We start from the raw sequence: 17,647 nt of genomic DNA, 5'->3' as shown, positions 1-17,647 counted from the left end.
GTTACTATCTCCAGTTTGTCCATCAGTATCTGTTATGTCCTCTTTCTTTTGGTCCTATGTTCAGCCATCCCTCCCTGCTTGGTGCCCTACTTATGTCCTCTGTGTTCCTATGGGTTTACATGCACTTCTAGTATGGGAACCATCAGCAAGTCCATCAAATTTTGTTGCCCTTCTAGTGGAAGTTCCCGGCTGAGCCTGATTCGCTAGGAAGTGGCTCCACCACTGGTGGCAATGAAGTGTGTGGTGCATACTAGACGATTTCTCTCAGGTAGTTTAGCCAGGATATTTGTGGTGCATACTTGATGCTCTTTGTCATGATTTTTTTATTAGTGTTTGCCTCAGTTTGGCATCTTAAGATTATTATTTAACAACAGGAAGTTACTTGCAAACCAATAGCGGCAGCTTGGCCCGCAACGGAAATTGCAGCAGCTCCCAAACCTGCAGCCACTACCAAACCTGGTAAGTGTAACTTGGTTCAGTATTATCAGTTTAATTTTCTGAACGAGTTTGTCCACACTCTTATCCTGTAGGTTTTATTTACCCACACACATGGTGTATTCTTCTCTCATTTTTAAGAAGATGAGGGAAGTTTGTTAATAAAGTGTGGCTCATAGGGGAACTTACATATGCAGGGCAAAAAAATTACATATGCAGGGCAAAAAATTAGATGAACTTGCTGATTGCTTCCATTCGTAAATGCTAGTTAGCTTGGTTTTTCATATTATTGTTGGGCTTTACTATCTGTGTTAGTCTCAAAGAGTGGGTTTCGTTTTGCTTTTAGTTCATATTTTGCACTTATTTTTTGTTGGATGCTGGTAGTAATTTGCATGTAGGTGTTCCAGGTATGTGCAGTTAAACAAGAGTATAGAAAAGCAGGTGTACTCCAGTCCTCAATCCAGTTTTGCAATCTGTCAACAAAATTCACGTTTTCGCATGACATGGAGTTTCAGGTGCACACCTTGGACTGACTAGAATCTCCAAATTGAAGTAAGTTTTATTGCAGAACCGCTTGTCCTTTTTCTTCTTTGGTTTTACTTCTAGATATGATTCTTCACCTGCTTTTCCCTGGATCTTTTCCTATGAGACTTTCTTGATCTTGATCTTATGGAAACGAAAAAAAGGCTATGGCAGCTGGAGCAGAAGGAAGAGGTGGTTGCGCTCATGTTTCAGTTTGCTTGATGGACAGGAAGGTCGATCAGGCTTTATGATATTTCGGTGTTTCCATGTGGTCTTTGCATGTTCTGGGCCTCAGGACACCCACCTTAGGGTTAAATCCATGAATACACGTGGGCTGAGAAATGGAGCCGTTGAGTTAGTTAAAAATGAGAGTCGCAGACTGAAAGAAAACGGAAGGAAATATGTCTGTTTCCCGCTACTGAAAACAGACACTTTTTTGGTTAACTGCTTCATTTTTCATTGAGATTTTTAGTTGTACAACTGTCATATTCTGATTGGTTGTAGAAAAGTGTCTGTTGGTGAATTGAAAAACAGACAGCTGCTATATAGTCACTCCCTTAATGTTTCGTAGAATCTCAATGCAAATGTGTGTACATGATGTATTTTTCATTAACTTTTTTAGTTTTATGTGTTATGATACAGTACCCTCCGGTTCATATTAATTGACTCTAATATGGATGTATCTAGACACATTTTAGTTCTAGATACATTCATATTGAAGTCAATTAATATGGATCGGAGGGAGTATCATATTATGATACCACTTTCATCTCTCACCTCATTAATTAGTATGCTACCTCAGATTTTTGCAACATGGCATGCATGATAGACTACTCATAGTGGGAGTAACTTCACTAGTAACTAAGTGTCCAACTCAGCAAATTTTCTTATGTGGCAGTGAGTTAATGATGAGAGAGGATGATGGAGTAACATAGCTAGTTAATGTAACATCACACTTCTCAAGATACAATGAGTCTATAAGCTAATTAATGAAGACATATATGATACTACTTTGATGTTACTAACCACTATGAAGGTAGTAGTAACATAGAGTAGTAACATGTGCATGTTACTACTCTATGTTACTTCCCACTATGACTAGTCTTAGACTACCCACAATGGGAGTATCATAGGTAGTATCATGCATGCAAAATGATGATGTGGCAGTGCTATTAAGGAGGAGAGAGAGGATACTAGTATCATAGGTAGATACCGTATCATAGCACATACTACTAGAAAAATTAATGTCAAGTAAATCTTGTACATCTATTTGCATTGAGATTCTACAAAACAATTAATATATGGAGACTATGATACTAGTATATACCATGCATTGTGGAGATAGTAACATGTAGTAGTACTACTATCATGCATGATACTTCTATATGATACCATAGAAACAGGAAAGGAATATCAAACCAACACATCAGTTCTAGCCATCAAGCAAAAATCCCGAAACCAGAGTAAGGTCTACAGGACGCGGATAAGAGGATGATATTCTTGATAAGTACCAAGAGGATCTCATGTTCACGAACTTTTTCCGCTTACAATGACCCTGAAGAGAAGGCAAGTCAAAACCAGTTCCAATCAGATTCTCAGCTTGACAATATCCGGAAAAAACACTAACACGGTAGAACAAATTATACATTTGAACCAAGCCAGAGTCAGTCAGCAGCATTCCCTTCGTACATGTCACCTGCTTGTGTAACTGAATGTCTGCTAGAATCAACCGCATTCGCTTTGTAGAAGTTACCTGCTTGTGTAAGCAGCAGTCCTTCTGAACTTGCGAAGTCAGGATGTTTGTTCCATCCCTTTGGAACTGCGAGAAGGGATAGCGCATGCTTTTAGTAAAACAATGTTAGGTGCAAAACTAATCACATTAACAAGAGGTACTGCCGATGAAGTTCATTTGCATATTGATCATAAAGGACTGTCATCTTTCCATGAGTTCTGGCTATAGAAAACAATTCCCATGACTCCTATATCCACCTAGGGCGTATTGACTTACTTGAGAGGAAATTCTACTGCCATACAAAACCCAGAGTTGATAGCACTTCGGAGTCCAAGTTCATTTCATAATATATTGATATACTCTTCTTGGTTATATACCAAATATACAATTTGGTTATAAGCATAATTTGCCTCATTATCACAGTCTAAGCTACATATAAGAAGTGACTTTTCCTAGCGTCATCCTAATAGTAGAAAAACATATTTTAAGGGAATTTAAAGTATGTCTGCAAAACTAGAACTTAAGTAGCCATAGTTGATGTCACTCTGGAGTCCAAGTTTATTTCATAATATATTGTCATTCTGTTCCTGGTTATACATCAAATATATAGAATGGTTATCAGCTTAACTTGCCTTATTTTCTCAGTCTAAGATAAATATTAGAAGTGTCTCCACCTAGCTGCATTCTACCAACAGAAGTATCATGTTTTACAGAAATCTAAAATAATTAAATCTGCGAAACTAGCACTTAAGTATCCACTCAGTAGTCACTTAAGCAGACCTATTTAAGGGTGACGGATTTCCCTGAGATCCGTACTGGTGTGCGCAGCAAGTAAAACAATTAGATGTGCAAAGGTTATACCATACCTGACAGAAGACTCAATGGTCATATAGTTGGAGATCTCACTTTGAAGGTAGGTGTAACTGAAGCCATATGATCTTTTCGCATCAAACTTAGCCACTCCTTGAAGGACCTTCTTCCTCAAATTCAAAGCAAGCACAACCGCCCTGCGATTCATCTCTTTGGTCTTGGCCATGATGTAAACAACATCATCCTCATGCAAGCTCAGAGCAGGGAGACCTTCCTCGAGTCCCTCCAAGGCTATCTGAGTATCCTGGCAATTCCGCAGTAGATTAGAAATCAATGCAGAATAACTCTTGTCTACTGGTATCTTGAATATATCGAGCGCGCGATCCTTCTGCCACTCTCGCCAAGGGTCGGTCATTGTCCATGTGGCGGCCACCAAAAATCTGGAAGTCAAAGTGGTGTTGTGGGCGATTTGGCGCTGCTTGACCTTTAGCCGCATCTCAAAGAACTTGATACGGCCTTCGACGACGGTGATGTCTCGAACATGCTCTGGAGGGCCTGTGCGCTCCTTGTTCAAAGCGGGCGGCAGCGGACGGTAGCGAAGAATGGTGTTATCTGTGAGCACCTCGCAGAACAGAATACCATTCCATAGGTCGACCCAGGCCACCAAACCACGTTTGCCTCCGATCACAAGCACCTTGCTGGTAAGAATACGAGTGAAGCTATCTGGCTTATCAACATGCATCAGCCTGGTAGTCCATGATGAGGTCTTGGAGTCGAACTGGTGGAGGTCGTACTGTCCGTGGGTGCCTGCCCAGTGGATCGCGGCGATGACGAACCCGCCGCCGTCTCCAAGGCGCAGGATGCCGGCCGAGCAGTCGGCAATCAAAAGGAGCTGGCGTCCGGGAGCAGGGTAAGAGATGGCTCCACGCCCGCCTTGTACACATAGTACTTGTTGACGTAGCGTCTGGGGCCGAGGCGGTCGTGAGGGCCAATGGTGACACGGAGGAGGACCAGGTCGTCCTGAGAGGCGACCACCATGGGCATCCTGGTGAACTCTTTGGCGTCCACGCCGCTGGAGTGGACCGTCAGCAGGGAGACGCGCGGCGGGTGGGCAATCCACAAGGTCAGCTGGATGCGGTGCTTCTTCAACAACGGGGCGGAGGCAGTGGTGCCGTTCGTGCGGTCGTCGAAGTAGGCCCGGACGTCGAGGAGGACCGACTTGGGAAGAGAGTTCATCAGATCGTAGGGGTGGGCATGCGACCGGACGACCTCGTCGTCTTCGTACTCCTCGTCCTCCTCCGACGACGATTGATAGATATGGTAGTGAGGGATCTTATAGATGCATAGCGTGGGCTTTTGGATCTCTACACTAGGCAATGAATTTTTTCTAAATGTCCATTCCGGATTAGTAGCATCAGCAACGTACTTTTTAAGAAGGTTGTTACCAATTCATGCTACATGGTTATCCATTGCCAATGTTGGCGGCCCGACAACGGCCTACCCCACGCACCCCCCTCTGGCACACGTATTTTTGTTTTGCCGTAGCTTGTATTGATGTTGTTGCTATAGTGGGGTGTCCTTAGGGACGCTTTGTACTAGTGTTAAACTTTTGTGAAGTTGATGCATCATTCTTCCTTTGATTATGACTATCGTTCTACCTTAGAGTTTGCCTCTTATTATATCTCAGATTCTCCCTCTGTTTTGTTTCAGGTTTAAGTTCTAGCTCTAACTAGTATTTTGTTTCAGATTGGAATTGTTCCTCCAGTTCCAACCCTTTCATGGATTATTATTGTCCTTGTGTAATCGCTCACATGCTCATATAGAACATGCAGGCACATGTACATAGACTCCAAGTCATCCAAATACTTGAAGTGTCCATTTCCACTCCATTCTTTATCCTTTTCGTAATTTTTTTTTGCATGAGTCGATCCAGTATCCCAACCGAGGAAGTTTTACCGGGAGCTAATGAATTATATTTTTGAACCGGGCAAGTGGATCAATCAAATCAAAGCAATTGAAATAGTTGTGTATGACACAAACCAATGCAGCCCTAATCGGAATCGGTTTGGCTCCCATGTGGTCGAGCACAAATTCATGGAAAGCCAAAGATTATGTTCATCTTCGCAAGATATGAAGAGGGGCGGTTAATAGTACCGTCTTGAACTCAACCATATGTGGTGGGCATGTACTAACCGATTTTGAAAAGCATGATGAAGGAATTAGAATAGGACTTGGAATCATTCTTGCATGTTTCAGCTCATTCTTTTGGGCCCAATATATGAATGACCAAAGGACCATTGATCACATGACTTTTACCATCATAAACCTCAATGTTCCCTATGCCAAACCTAGCATTGGAACTAAATCCCTGTAAGTGTTTGGAAGTCAGGTCATGGGGTGTAGTGATAATCTTCAAGTGCAGGGAATCACCGCAATACATTTCGATAAGCATTTGAGTGTCGAACCAACAAGGGACTGAAGGTAAACTATGTATTCTCTAAGACCTATAACCCACTTATATGGCCTTTTGTGCAAAGCAATGAACTATAGTGTGTAAGGTATGTTTTACTTCTATCTAGGAAACAGAAGATTGCTAAAAATGAATTGTACAAGAAAACTATTGCAAGCGGGTAAAATAGGAGCAGGTATCTCAAAAAAAGCAAGTGTTTAGGCAAATTATTATTTTATTTTTTGATTGTCACAATTAGTGAAGTACATGAATAGTCTTTTTGTTGTTTCTTCTAGAATGGTCGGTCGCCAAGGGGAAGAGGAGTCCCTTGGGAGTACAACTCCCCCAAAATCGGTTTGGGAGGAGTACATGGGAAACTGAACTCCCCCCAAGTTGGTTTGGGGAGGATCCATGGGCAGGGCTGCTCCCCGTAGGGGTTGACCAACCACCTATAAAAGGAGGGGTGGCACAAGGCCAACCCAGGCCCACGCGTCACCTGACTAGTCGATCGACGCCCTAGCCGATCACCGGCGCGGATCAGGACGTACTTGAGCTCACCATCTGGCAGCTGGCATCTGAAGCCCTGAATCAGTTTCTTGGGTAGGTCGTAAGGGATCCATAGGACCGCCACGGTCCATGGACCCGCCTCCCCCGCCGCCTCCTAAAATTTCGATGTAGCCTATATATGAAAGAAAAAAGAAACAAATATAATTAAATGGAAAATAACGTTGTTGGATCACCTGAAACATGTTGGGCTGGATCTACCGTTGGGCCGTAAGCTCAGAGATTCCATAGAGGCCCCACTGTTAGGCCTGTGCTACGGTAACTACAAAGAACAAGGCCCGTCATGTGCCAAGCCTGTTGCTACTATCGGGGAGGAGGGCAATTCCTATTTCACGCTTCACGTAAAAACCTATTTCCCGCCCATATGCGGGGCGGATTAACACCCGCCCGCATGCGGGGGCGAGCGGCCGTGGCCCACCTGGGTTGGTTTTCTGTTTTTTGCGTTTCTTCGGTTCCTTTTCTCTTTCGGTTGGTTTTCTATTGGTTTCGCTTTTTCTTTTTTCTGCCTTTTCTTTTCCTGTTTTGAATATATTTTTCAAATTCGGGCAAATTTTAAGTTGGAACAACTTTTGAATTTGAGAAAATTTAAACTGGAACAAATTTTAAATTTTTGTTCGGTTTTGAAATTTTCTTAGATTTATATTTTTTCCGAGTTTTGAAATTTGGTAAGATTTAATTTTTGCTCGTTCTTGGAAATTGCTTCGATTTTAAATTTTGCCTGGTTTCGAAATCCGCTTAGATTTATATTTTTCCGAGTTTTGAAATTTGGTAAGATTTAATTTTTGCTCGTTCTTGGAAATTGCTTAGATTTTAAATTTTGCCTGGTTTCGAAATCCGCTCAGATTTAAATTTTTCTCATTTTTCATATTTGTTTAAGTTCGAAAAAAGTATATGCATGATACGGGTATTTGATCCCTGGTCTCCACTAGAAGTGGAGGAGCTGACAACACTACGGTATATTTCATATGGTTTACACAAATGAAAGAAAACTATATAGTACCTAATTTGTTCACCGAAGGAACTAATGGGACGGCCCATTCGGCTTCCGCTTCAGGCGATGCGTGTTTTGGTGCGCTAAATGAGCGGGAAATAGGGAAACCCACGCTTAACGCAAAGCGAAAGGGTTTCCCTATACCCCACCTGTGTGCGCGCACATGGTTCTTGCCACGCGCCTCGTGTTGGGCCGGCCCAAGAAAGGTCTTCTCCATTTTTTCTATTGATTTATCTGAAAAGAATTTAGATATGCAAAAATTCAGATTATAAAAAATGTTCAAAGTTGAAAAATTTCAAATTTGAAGTAACTGTACAAATCTGAAATTTGCTCAAATTTAAAATTTGCTCAAAATTCGAAATTTGCTGAAATACGAAATTTTCTGAAACTTGAAATTTGCTCGAAATTTGAAATTTGCTCGAAGTTTGAAATTTGCTTCGAATTGAAATTTACACAAATTTATAATTTTCTCAAATTTTAAATGTGCTCAAGGTTAAAACATATTCAGATTTGAAATTTGCTCAGATTTGAAAATTGTTCAGATTTCAAAATTGTTTAAATTAAAAATGTTCAGACAATAAAAGAAATTGAAAAGGCGAAAAAACCGAAGAAAACGAACCAGAACCGAAGAACCAGAAAAAATCCAACCCAAAACCAGAAAACCGTGTGGACCAACTAACTAGGAAGGACGAACGGACAAACAAAATGGGCTGGTCCAATACACACCTGCGCGTGGGCGGCGCGTGGTAAGGGCATCTCCAACCGGGCGACCCAAACGGACGCGCTGGGCCGTCCGTTTTGGGCCGTTTGCGTGGCCGCCCGGACACGCGGACAGCGCCCCGCGTCCGCGTGTCCGTTTGGGTCGCACGCGGCGCCCAACGCGGCGACCCAAAGAGACGCCACGTGGTTCGTCTTCGCTGCGCGGCGCCGCGCCATGGCAGGCCTCGACGGACGAGCCATTGTGGGCGGTGGAACGCGCGGGAAGATCCCGCGCGCACCAAGGTTCCCGCGCGCGCAAACGCCATTGGCGCGCGCTCGCGCCCAAGTTTCCCGCCGGACCGCCGGCTATAAAGACGGCGGCGGTCTCACACGGACCGCATCACCGTTCTCTCCCTCCACCTTCTCCGCGCGCCATGCCGCGCACCCCTGCAGCCACATGGGCCAAGCCTCCTCGCCGCCCGGGCCGTGTTCCCGCGGACGGAGGAGGAGGAGCGCGCGGACTCGCGGCTGGGTCGCCGACGACGAGGCGCTCCGCGTCGGCCGCCGAGGCGGCGGCAAAGAAGGCCGGTGACGCGGAGATGGGGGAGGCGGCCGCGAGGGTCGGCACGAGACCGCGGACGGCCGGTACGAGGCCGCGGAGGAGGGCGGCCGCCGCGGAGGAGCCCGTCGCCGATGAGGACCTCGCGCCGGCGAACATCAACGCCGCCATCGAAGAGCCGTCTCGCCGACCTCACGCGCGTGACGAAGGAGCACGAGGGCATCCGCGGGCCGGCCGCCGCCGCGCAGGCGACCTCCTCGGCCGGAAGAACGAGCTGCTCGCTATGCGAGCAGCCCGTCACCTCATCCGGATGCCGTCGCCCGAGCGGCGCGCCCGGGAGGATGCTGAGTCGGCGGAGCGCGGCCGGCAAGAGCGCATGCGCCGGCGGCAGGAGAACCACGAGGCCCAGGCCCCCGCCCGCGTCCGCCTGAAGGCGCGCACCGCTGTGGAACGCGCCACTCTGCAGGAGGTGGAGCTATGCGGGAAGCGGATGATTCCGCCGCAGGAGACGGAGCGCGAGCGCGCCCGAGGTGCGCGGACGGAAAGGAGGAGGATGATGGCCTCCGTCCAAGCTGCCGACGCCCGCGCCGCCGCCGGACGCGCCACCCGGACCCGTGAGCCGGAGTGGAATCCTCACGCGTACAGGCCGCCCGCGTCGAGTGAAATCCACGGCCCCGACGGCGAGCCGGCGAGGTGTCGCCGGCGAGCCGCCGGCCCCGTACGTATTTAGGATAGAAGTAGTACCTACCAAAAAAAAATGTAATGAATCTCTTTAATGAAAAATATTGTTTATGCCTATGACATGTGGGCCAGGAGCGGACAAGGGGCGGACGCGAGCGACCAGCCTTTCGCGTCCGCGGCCACGCAAACCGGGCCGAGTTTGCGTCGATCCGGACGCCGCGGGCATCCGTTTTAGGGATGGGTCCGCGCGCTGGGCCCGGTTTTTGTCCGGCTGGACCCATCCGGACGCGCGGGCGCGGGATGGGTCGCCCGGTTGGAGATGCCCTAACACCCGCTAAGGAGCGAGAAATTGGTTTTTTCCATGCGAAACGAGTCAGACGCGTACCCCTTCTATCGCTCCAATTTCAAAACTGGCCGGCCCATTACATCCGGGGTGCTTCAGTTTTTTCTGGTTTCAGGAAGATTCTAGTATCTTCTGGTCGAGTTTTTTCCTCATGCTTGTCTGGTTCGGTTTTTGAATCTGAACTTTTTTCAACTTTTGAACATTTTTCAAATTTTGAACAGTTTTTGGATTTGATCATTTTTAAATTTAACATTTAAGCATTTGAACATTTTTATGGATTCGAACAATTTTTGTATATGATTTTTTCATGTTTGAACTTTTTTAGATTTGAAATTGTTTAGTTTGAATCTCAGCTGGTTAGGCTGCCCCGCACATGAACAGGACGACCGAAAAAGTGAACCAAGAAAAACTGGGCGCTGACGCGGATCTGGGCCGGGCCACCTCGGGATTTGCGACGCGAACGCTGAATGCGCGTCGCTTCAAGCCTCCCATAGATTATCTACCGGAGCTGGTCGCTGCTCTCGTCGACGGTGGCGGTTTGGGCGGAGCCGCCGTTGCAGGGACCGCCAGCATCTACCTCTTCGGTGGCAAGGTATGCCTTCTCTCGCTCCCACCTTTCCGTTGGCTTCTTTTAATATACGCTGGTAGACGCAAGAGCGCCTTTTCCCCCCGCTCCCGTCGCTCCCCCCGCGGGGCGACCGGGGCGCCCCCGTCTCCCTCTCCTCTACCCCCACCCTTCTCCTTCCCCCCGCCGCCGCCGCCGGCGGGAGCCGCCGGGCAAAGCCCGGCGGTGCCGGGCGGCGGCGGTTTTCTCCTCCCACCGCCCGCCGGGAAGGCCCGACGGGCGGGTCTCGCCCTTGCCGCGGTGAGGCGCGTCGGTTCCGGCTCGGGCCGGCGTTGCTCCGGCCGTGGAGGGCCGTGTGGTCGGCGACCGCAGCCGTGGCGCGGCCGTGCGCGGCGCCGTCCGGTCCGCCGGCGGCCGGGTCGCGTAGGGTTGGCGTGGCGGCGGCGGATCCGGGCCTATGGGCCCAGCATCCGGCCCGCTGTGGCCCGGCCGGATCTCGGCCATGTTGGTCTGTTCTCGGGCCCGATCCGGGTGCACAGAGGCCCCGGATCCGACGACTCGCCGCTCACACGCCGTGGGAGTCCGGCGTTCTCGGGCTCTCCGGTGGTTTTGACGTCGCTTGGGGGCGAGGTTCTTGTCGGCTATCCGGATGGGTCCCCGGGCCGGCGCATGCTTGCCGGGTAGGCGCAGTGTGCCCGCATCGCTGCCGCTCCCGCGGCGGTAGTCCGGTTTCCCTCCGACCGCTTGAGTGTGCGGTGGCCGGCGACTCGGGGATGGTGAGGTCGTTGGGTTGCCGCCGATATAGCGTCGTCGACGTCTAGATCCGGGTCTCGGCCGTGCATTGCCAGCCAGCATTTGCGTTCACCCTGCGGATGAGTCTAGTTGGGGCTAGTTCATAGGGCGACTTTGGTCGGGGGCGCGGTAGCGATTGCTGCCTTGTCTGCTCTACGTCCTCGTGATGGCGACCGGAATTTTGATCGGGTTTGGACCTCGGCGAAAGCTGCACATGGCTGTGGCCTGTGCCGGTGACGGCGTCACCTACGGGTGTCGCTCCCTTGTTGAAGGCGTCCCGATGATGTCTCCTCGTTCGAAGTGATGGACTCCGTCCCTCCGTCCCAATCTGCTCTCCCGGGGCCCTCACTTTGTGCTTCCTTCTCTAGTAGTGTCTTGTGGATCACCCCGTGATCTCTCGCCGGTGTCACAGCCCACTCGCAAGCATCGGCCCGGGCCGCTTTTACACGGTTTGCTGCGGTAGCCGATGCCCTTCCTAGCGCCTGGGGGGCTTTGCTAGGGCGGCGTCTGGTCGTAGCTTTGCCGGTGTGCTTATCCCAATGCCGGGGGAAGATGTTGTGTTCTTGGTCTGGACCTAGCCCGAGCTCCAGGGGTGGTGGCTCTCGGGTCTGGGTGAAAACTTTGCAGGACCTGTGTTTCTGCCGACGACGATGACGCATTCTCGCGCCATTCACCTTCTTGGAGGCGTCGCCGCAAGACCCCCTCTTTGGTTCCTCAAGCTCGCTAGGTCGTCGGTCCGTCGTTGAGTTCCTCATGGGTTGCAGCCTTGGTGCGGTGGAGGTTTGTTGGTGTGGACTTGGTCGTCATTGTCTCGGTGTCGTGAAGACAAGGCTCCCTCTTCATAGTTTAAGCTGGCGCTTCAGCTCGACGTTATCTGTGTTGTCTTCTGTTTTGGGTTCCGTTGTGTGCTTGACGCGCGTGTGTTGTAACTTCTGGTGTAACTCCTAGCCGGTTGATGGCTTTGTTAATTCAAAGCCGGGCTCATTTCGAGCCTTCCGTCTAGAAAAAAAATATACGCTGGTAAACTGTTTCACTGTTTGGGCGTAAAATGGTCACTTAATGCATATTTTGGGCGGTTAACAACTAACTAGTAGTGGATGGTAAAATGGTGGAAACCACTCGGTCTTTCTTATATGATCATATCTACTCCCTCCGGATACTTTTAATCGACGCGGGCCAGTTCAATACATGCATGCGGCTAGCTCAATTCCCGCGTCAATTAAAGCAGACCTGAGGTAGTATTTCGTACACTTATGATCACAGATTACAGAATTGGCCAAAAGATGATGATCTGATCATTGGTATTATCTACTTGCCTCTTCCATTTGAGTGCCAGGTTTAAGTCTACGACGAGTTTTTTTTCTTCCAAGCAATCCCCATGGGGATCGAATTTTCATTATCAGAGATAACGAAAATACATCGTCAGCCGTTTTTATCTGTTATATTTACAACCAAACAACAAACTGCCCAAACTATCACATCAGTTTCTAGAAACCATCCTGCGCATGCTCACAGAGGGAGCAAGTGCATCCATCACAACAAAAAAACAAGTTTTTGGGACCAAAAGCACGGCAACGGAACCAGGACAAGAATTGTTTGCTCAAGACAGGAATTTAGGTGTCCATGTTATCATCAGCGGCATCATCTTGTGTATCTGTCTCCATATCTGCTCCAGCCTGATCGATCAACAGATGAGCGCCAGCCGCCGTTGCATTTCCTCCACCAGCCTGAGTCTACGACGAGTTTACAAGCAGAACTTTTATTGTCTTCTAGAACACAGGGAAACTTTCCACCTTGTCAGCTTGTTTCCATTATACTAGTGGAACTGATTTAGGCCTATATGGATTTGACTAGGATGCACATGCAAGCGGTCTCTTTGGAACAGAGGCAGGGAAAACGATATGATAGCTAATTTTTTTTTTTTTTTTTTTTTTTGCGCAGATGGATCAGATTGCATTAACCAAAATTCGTACAGAAAAGCCCAGAAAAAGAAAATACAACGAGGACCTTCTGAGCCCCAGCTTCGTCTTCGTCGCACAGCACGCCACGCCGGCGAAACCCGCCGCCTCTCCTCCACTGAACGCTTGGACCGGGAGGAGCCCCTATGCGGCCGGGGAGTCGACGTTCCTCGGCACCAGAGCGCCTCCATCCTGCACCACGGACGACGACGCCAGCTTGGTCAACAGCAACCACACCATCCAGATCTTCGACAACCGGATCCACCTTCTCTCGGACTCCGGCGATGGGAACCACGCACCGCAACTCCGACGAGTCACGGACGCGCAAGGGGCAGCAGATCCACCATGGAGCTCCACCGGAGCGTCCGCAGCGGAGGAGAGGAACCCTCGCCCACAAAAGCTCTCCGGCCACGCCACCGCCTCCTCAGCCGCCGCCGCAGCCAAACCACCGCTACCTACACTATATACACGGCATGATCCGTCGATTCCCCATCCTCCCGCCGCCGGAGCGGCCGCCGGAGGGTGAGGAATCGGCCGGATCGACGCCGGCGAGGTGGAAGCAGAGGAGGGTCTCACAAATCGCCTCTTACCACTGTAGAAGGGGATAAGAGGAGAGGTCCAAGCTCTCTGATAGCTAATTTAGCTGAGCGCATCTAGCTAAATACTTCTCTCCACGTGCCAAATTCCACAAAAAATTATGATGTGGGACTGAGCTGTATATCACCTCTCCCTTTTGTGCCCTTACGCATTTAGGCCTATTTGCCCGTCTAAATGTATTTTTTGGTAAAGTAAACCTTGGATGATTGGGTATTTCTTTCTCCTTTTAAAGCAAAGCCATATGGTTCCAGCATTTTGTTTTTCAGCCATTAGCCCATTACATATTATCACCGAGTATATAGCATAAAACTACCACTTTCTATGCAAAATTTCGGAAAACTACTACTTTTCGTTCCAATCGCATAGAACTACCACATTTCACGGAGGTTGTCTCAGATAGCACTAATCCTGAATTGAACACGAATTGATAGCCGTTCCGACAACGCTGGCCCACTGGTAGGCATGACGTGGCACCCTAGAGTCCATCATTTTGTAGATAGGTCCTTAAGTTTTGAAGGCAAATTACGCAGGGGTCCCTCGTGTCTCGCAGTTTTCAAATAATCACATATTTATTTTTGAAACCTTCATATCTTTTAAATACTAATTCAAATCGAAAAACTTTTAATATGAAAAGTGCTCAGAAATGTTTAAATATTTCAAATATAATTTTTTTGAAACCTTCATATCTTTTGTATACTAATTCAAATGCAAAAACTTATAATACGAAAAGTGCTCAGAAATGTTTGAATATTTCAAATTTAAACTTTTTAAAACCTTCATAACTTTTGAATACCAATACAAATGGAAAACCTTCATAACTTTCAAATATATAGATTGAGTTCACTATTTCAGATCATTAAAATTTACAAACAAATAAATTACTTCTATTCATAATGTAAACTTTGGAAATTCATAACTTCAATTCTATAACTCCAAATAATATAAATAATATGTCTACATTTATTAGAAAAATCCAAGGAATCTATTTCTAACATCCATAACCTCATATTGTGCTTCTCGTGCGCCTGCGTCTTTCCTACACGTTAGTTACCTGAAGTACGTCGGTCCCTGTCGCAATTGTGGTTCCCCGTCAATGACAAGTGGAAGAGCATTATTGCCGGCAAATCCGGGCAACACACAACCGCCCTCGCCTGGGTGGGCCTCTGTGCCACCGCCCGACCCGTCAAAGACATATTATTTATATTATTTGGAGTTATAGAATTGAAGTTATGAATGTCCAAAGTTTACATTATGAATAGAACTAATTTATTTGTTTGTAAATTTTAATTATTAGAAATAGTGAACTGAATTTATATATTTGAAATATTCAAACATTTCCGATCCCTTTTCATGTTATAAGTTTTTCCATTTGAATTAGTATTTAAAAGATATGAAGGTTTCAAAAAGTTTAAATTTGAAATATTCAAACATTTCTGAGCACTTTTCGTATTATAAATTTTTCCATTTGAATTAGTATTTAAAATATATGAAGGTTTCAAAAAATTATATTTGAAATATTCAAACATTTCTGAGCACTTTTCATATTATAAGTTTTTCCATTTGAATTAGTATTTAAAAGATATGAAGGTTTCAAAAAGTTTATATTTGAAATATTTAAACATTTCTGAGCACTTTTCGTATTATAAGTTTTTCCATTTAAATTAGTATTCAAAAGATATGAAGGTTTCAAAAAGTTACATTTGAAATATTCAAACATTTCTGAGCACTTTTCATATTATAAGTTTTTCCATTTGAATTAGTATTCAAAAGATATGAAGGTTTCAAAAAATTTATATTTGAAATATTTAAACATTTCTAAGCACTTTTCGTATTATAAGTTTTTCCATTTAAATTAGTATTCAAAAGATATGAAGGTTTCAAAAAGTTTATTGAAATATTTAAACATTTCTGAGCACTTTTCGTATTATAAGTTTTTCCATTTAAATTAGTATTCAAAAGATATGAAGGTTTCAAAAAGTTATATTTGAAATATTCAAACATTTTTTAGCACTTTTCATATTAAAAGTTTTTCGATTTGAATTAGTATTTAAAAGATATAAGGTTTCAAAAATAAATATGTGATTATTTGAAAACTGCGAGACGAGGGACCCCTGCGTAATTTGCCTTCAAAACTTAAGGACCTATTTACAAAACGACGGACTCTAGGGTGCCACGTCATGCCTGCCAGTGGGCCAGCGTTGTCGGAACGGCTATCAATTCGTGTTCAATTCAGGATTAGTGCTATCTGAGACAACCTCCGTCAAATATGGTAGTTCTATGCGATTGGAACGAAAAGTAGTAGTTTTTTGAAATTTTACATAGAAAGTTGTAGTTTTATGCTATATACTCTATTATCACCTTTTCGGGGCCTTTAAGCATTTATGTTATATTTTTACGATGCATGGTGGGATTTGCGGATAAGCCAAAAGGCAAAGATAGTAATTTTGTCGTGTTGTGGAGATGGTCAAGTACTGGGAAGACTAAGCCTAATCGATATGTTTATTTAGGTCAAAAGGAATTATTTGGGTATGTTGTTGTCATTGTGGGGTTGGGGGTGTGCTTAAAGATGAATGGACCCATGACTAGTTTACTGCGATGAATGCTGGAATGCGACTGGTTGCCTAGTTGGGTAGAATATTATGATTAGATCTATAATGTTCCGCTGTGCAGCATGAGCAGTACGTAATTCTGTTGTTAACTACCAGATTGATGTTACTTTGTGGGGGAGGTGTTGTGGTGGGCTGCAATGCAGTACTTTCCTGTTACATCATCAGTCCATTCCCACTCTTCAAGTAGAACAGTTGCTTGTTCCTGTTACGTTCTAAACACGAGCTTTAATTGATGGACCGCATTTGGTAGTACTTTGGTTAGTTTTCCCGTTAGCCAATCATAGTTTCCCAAATGTTGGGCCAAGTGAAGAACTGGTTTGGTAGGCCAATTCAACTGAAGATTGAGTACAACAAAAGCCAGATAATCTCACAGAATAGTATAATACTACAAAGTTTGAGTTCCACTTGCTCTTCTCCTGCTTTTCCCTTGCTGTAGTGGTTTTCTCCGATAATTTTGTAGGAGAAGTTCTAGAACTTCCTGTGCCGCGAAGGCGATGAACTCCGGCGGCAGGACAGAGGGCCACGATGGCCAGCGCCAAATAACGGTCCATGGAAGGGCCACGAGAGGCAGCAATGAACATCCCATATACAGTATAATCTGCATCCACGGCGCTATAAAGAGGACACGTCCAGACGTCTTCGTCCAATAAACATGGCGTGGTTCTTGCCTTTTTGCTGTCCTTATCAAATCCAATAATCGTTGCTGTACCTGTACGGCCTTACGAGCTTCGCTTTCCTGCTTGTCAAGTGGCTCAAACCGTCGCGCGCCTTCATCACATGCTGAATTGGTAATGTGAATCAACACCACGAGATTCAGTTGAAATGTACTACAAGGGCTAGTTGAAATGTACTACCAGTAGCTTTCTTTTCCACCTGAAATGGGGTGGAATTTCACACCTCAGAGACGACCACGGCAACGAAGACTCTGTATTTTACTACTATCTGATCCCGTCATCTGGATCTGAATTGTTTGTTGCGTTGCGATCATTGCCGTGAACTTGGTGAACAGGTCTGCTTTGCCGTCATGGCCGGATAAGCAAGCAGGAACAGTTCACTTGGGAAGTTGGGATCCACGGCGCCGGCGGGACGTTCCCATCGCAGGCCGTCGACTTGCCCAGGTCTTGGTCGCGTGGCCATGGACGCGACCTCGTGCCGTGTATTTTAGAGCAGCCGGTGCTCATCCAAAGATCCACATTGGTGTATTTTAAAGGCCTTCTAGGTCTGAATGCCGTCCAAAGTTCGATGCTGTATTTTAAAGCCGCATGTGTACGTCTGAATGGCTCTGTAGAATCGGGCGCCAAATTCTCCCATCACACGGGTTGCTTAGCTAGGGGAGACGTA

At 46.4% G+C, this 17,647-nt stretch overlaps 1 long non-coding RNA gene and 1 pseudogene across 1 annotated transcript; one reads left to right on the top strand and one right to left on the bottom strand.

Annotated features, from left to right (window-relative positions):
• Positions 1-384: 384 nt before the first annotated feature.
• On the top strand, positions 385-987 carry LOC124655517. Its single transcript, XR_006988719.1, has 2 exons — positions 385-459; positions 843-987. It is a non-coding gene; the product is annotated as an uncharacterized LOC124655517 (long non-coding RNA).
• A 1,634-nt stretch (positions 988-2,621) lies between these two features.
• Positions 2,622-10,854, bottom strand: LOC124657380 (annotated as a pseudogene).
• Between the last annotated feature and the right edge of the window lie 6,793 nt (positions 10,855-17,647).

Source organism: Lolium rigidum, chromosome 5 (assembly GCF_022539505.1).
Source record: "Lolium rigidum isolate FL_2022 chromosome 5, APGP_CSIRO_Lrig_0.1, whole genome shotgun sequence".
NCBI classification, from domain to species: domain Eukaryota; kingdom Viridiplantae; phylum Streptophyta; class Magnoliopsida; order Poales; family Poaceae; genus Lolium; species Lolium rigidum.
This window is presented reverse-complemented; position numbering and strand designations above follow the sequence as displayed.